Source organism: Enhydra lutris, unplaced genomic scaffold, assembly GCF_002288905.1.
Source record: "Enhydra lutris kenyoni isolate GAN:26980312 unplaced genomic scaffold, ASM228890v2 scaffoldscaffold30, whole genome shotgun sequence".
NCBI lineage: Eukaryota > Metazoa > Chordata > Mammalia > Carnivora > Mustelidae > Enhydra > Enhydra lutris.
This window is the reverse complement of record NW_019154114.1, coordinates 7,392,448-7,395,945: the sequence shown is the minus strand read 5'-3', so window position 1 is coordinate 7,395,945 and position 3,498 is coordinate 7,392,448. Positions and strand designations below refer to the sequence as shown.

The 3,498-nt window shown below is 38.0% G+C and overlaps 1 pseudogene; it reads left to right on the top strand.

Moving 5' to 3' along the window:
* The first annotated feature begins 2,730 nt into the window (after positions 1-2,730).
* LOC111153076 lies at positions 2,731-3,216 on the top strand (annotated as a pseudogene).
* The last annotated feature ends 282 nt before the right edge of the window (positions 3,217-3,498 follow it).

The following is a 3,498-nucleotide window of genomic DNA, read 5'->3' as shown; positions in this document are numbered from 1 at the left end:
AACTGAGGTCCCAGAGCTCGGCTGACAATGTGTGGGGGGAGAAATGAGCTGTCCCAGCTGAGCCCAGCCCAAATGGTCCACATGCAGATGAATGGGCTATTAATACATCATTTTTGTTGTAAGCTTCTAATTTGTGGGGTGATTTGTTACTCACCAACACATGACTGATACAAGGTTCTCGAGAGAGGAGCCTAGAAGAACTTGAGAGAACAGGGCTACTCTTTTAGGAACTTATAAAAGAGCTACAAATACTGTAAGAAAACTAAAAGAATGGGGCCATCCTGTAGGGCTGTCTGCCCAGAGTTTTAAAAATACCATGGCTGGTTAAGAGCAGTCAAGAAGAGGGTGACAAAAGAAAGAGGGACAGTCCACTATTGTGCTAATGACAAAAGCAATATGGGCCAGCCCTGGCTGGAGTGGGGTTAAGGGAAAGCCAGAAGGATGTAAAGAATAACAGAACCCACATCAGCAGGGATCTCATGGCCAAATGGCAGGTCACAGCAAGGTCCATGCTAGGAGAGCCACGAGGATAACAGAGCAGATGCTGATACTGACATGGATGGATACAGCATGTAAATCTTCATGGCTGCCTCCTAGGATTTTGTTGGGGCAAGAATAGATGGTGGTGAGGGGTATTACTCTACTTGGAAAAGCTTCATTGATCGAGTTTTCCTCCATTTCAGGCAGTTGGCTGTGATTTAAGAAAGCATGGGATGCCCAATGAATAAAGCTGTATGACAGGGCATACAAAACCCAGCAAAAGTTATCTTTCAGCCTAGACATTATTTTTCTTTTTATTTTCATCATCCCAGCCACTACTGAGGTTGATGTCCAATTGTATGCCCAGTTGCTAGGGTCAAAGACAGAATGGTCATTAAGAGCATCTGTTCTAGAATCCAATGCCAGCTTAACCACCTACTTGCTGTTGGCCCTGGGCAGCTTACTTAACATCAGTTTCCACATCTGTAAAGTGGAAATAGCAATAGTTCCTAGCTCATATGGTTGCTGTGATGATTTTAAAGAAAAATATATTCAAAGTGTTTCACACAGTATCTGTCTGGTACACAGCAAATGTTTTATATTGTCATTCTTTTCTTTTAAAAAATTGTTTTTAGATTTTATTTATTTGAGAGAGAGAGAGAGAGCACAAGCAGGGGCAATGGCAGGCAGAGGGGGAAGCAGGCTCCCTGCTCATCAGAGATCTCAATATGGGGCTCCATCCCAGGATCCTGGGATCATGACCTAAGCCTATGGCAGATGTTTAACCTACTGAGCTACCCAGGTGACCCTATATTATTATTTTCAATAGTTATTTAGTCCTCCACATTTTCTCAAAGTTCTGAGTAATTCATTTGGAATAGCCACAAAGATCTCACCATTTGAATCCCATCAATACCTTCTCTGACACCTAAAATATATTAATTAGGGAAAATGCCCTCTTGATCATAGCATTTGAAATTGGTAGGGAGAGAAGAAAGTTCTGTATTTCCTTATGTTGGGGATTCTAATATATTCCTGATGAAAATCTATATGCACATTCAACTATATTTGATCTTTATTTCTATCCCATCTGGCTAGCAAGTTCTCGTTAAGATATGATTTAAGAACTGAAAGTTCATTAAAAAGATCATTTTATGACAGAGTAAGATGAACAACGTAGAAATGATTCCATATCTTCTCCAGATCATCCCATTTAGGGCTTTTTTTCCAACTGAATCCAGCATAATTCATCAAAGCACTGAGATTTGCCTTTCAAAGCTCTGGAATAATTCAGTAATTAACATCAGACACCCTTGTTACCTGATGCACTGGATCCAAATTGCAACAAATACTACTGCTAGCTATTTTCCTCTATAACTTTCCTTAAGCAGCATTTGCTTTCTTCTAAATCAATTCTAAGAGAAAATATTCACCATAATTCTGGTTTCAATATAATTTCCCTCTCCTTAAGAATAGGGCTGTAGGGAAAAACACTTTAAGATAAGAACCAAAGTTCTGATTCAGAATGCTTAAAATAATTTTTTTCAGATTTTTTTCAATTGAATAAAACAAAGCTCCTAGTAATTGCAATATTATTAGCCTTCTTGCTAGAGCAGGGATCAGTCACTTAAATTTTGTGTTCCACAAGGTAAGATGTCTGATCTGTACTTCAATAAAATCACAAAATGATTAAAGCATCTCCATTCCTGCTATATAAATATGAAAAACATCACATTTACATCAAGTGTAAAAATGAAGATGCACCATTTATGTAATTGTTACAAATTTCTTCTCACAAAATTTCATTGTAGTTATTCAAACACATTTAGAATAATATCTTAAAACATTTATATTTTCACCTTAAAACTAATGAAAATACTATCAGCCAACATGCTAATGATTTTATCAAGAATTCTACTGCCACTCAGAATGGAGAAATAACAGAGATATCCAGTTCAAGAATCGTCACATGAATTCCAGCACTTCCACAAGTGTAGTTTCCAAAGACAGGATGTTTTTCATATTTTTTTGGTAACAGAGTTGTGAAGTTTTGCCCAATTCCTATTTCAAAACTTTCTAAGCACATAGGGAGAAAACAAACAAAAAAATGTAGTGATTCCCTTACTCTTCAAACTAGCAAACTTTTTATTTTGCCTGAAGCAATGTGGAAATTAGTATCAGGATGCACATGATACATCTGAAATTAAGACTGAATTAAGCCCCTGGAAATGAGCCTTGGAAATCCCTTTTATGAACATGGCCCCAAAAGCTAAGAAGGAAGCCCCTGCCCCTCCCAAAGCTGAAGCCAAAGCAAAGGCTTTGAAGGTCAAGAAAGCGGTGCTAAAAGGCGTTCACAGTCATAAAAAATTAAAAAAAAAAAAAATCTGCAGGTCACCTATGTTACCATGACCCAAGACTTTGTGTCTCCGAAGACAGACCAAAGAGCCTTGAAACAGCGCCCCCAGGAGAAACAAGCTTGATCACTATGCCTTCATCAAGATCCCCCAAACTACTGAGTCAGCCATGAAGAAAACAGAAGAGCACAACACACTTGTGTTCATTGTGGATGTCAAGCGCAACAAGCACCAGATCAAACAGGCTGTAAAGAAGCTCTAGGACACTGAAGTGGCCAAGGTCAACACCATGATCAGGCCTGATGGAGAGAAGAAGGCTTATGTTTGACTGGCTCCTGACTATGATGCTTTGGATGTTGCCAACAAAATTGGGATTATCTAAACTGAGTCCAGCTAGCTAAATCTAATTTTTCTCACACACACACAACTGAATTGGTGTGTTACATAATTCTACCATTCACTGACATAAGCTCTGTTTAGCAGAATTATCTTGTGTTAAAAAATAAAATAAAATCTAACTCCATTAAAACCAGGAAACTAGAGGCAACTGCTAACTGATATTTCTTTGAATGAATATATAATAAGATGTCAGATTTGTCATGGTGACTAACATTTATCTTACTACTCTATTAGGTATAGTTTCTTTCTTTTTTTTTAAAGATTG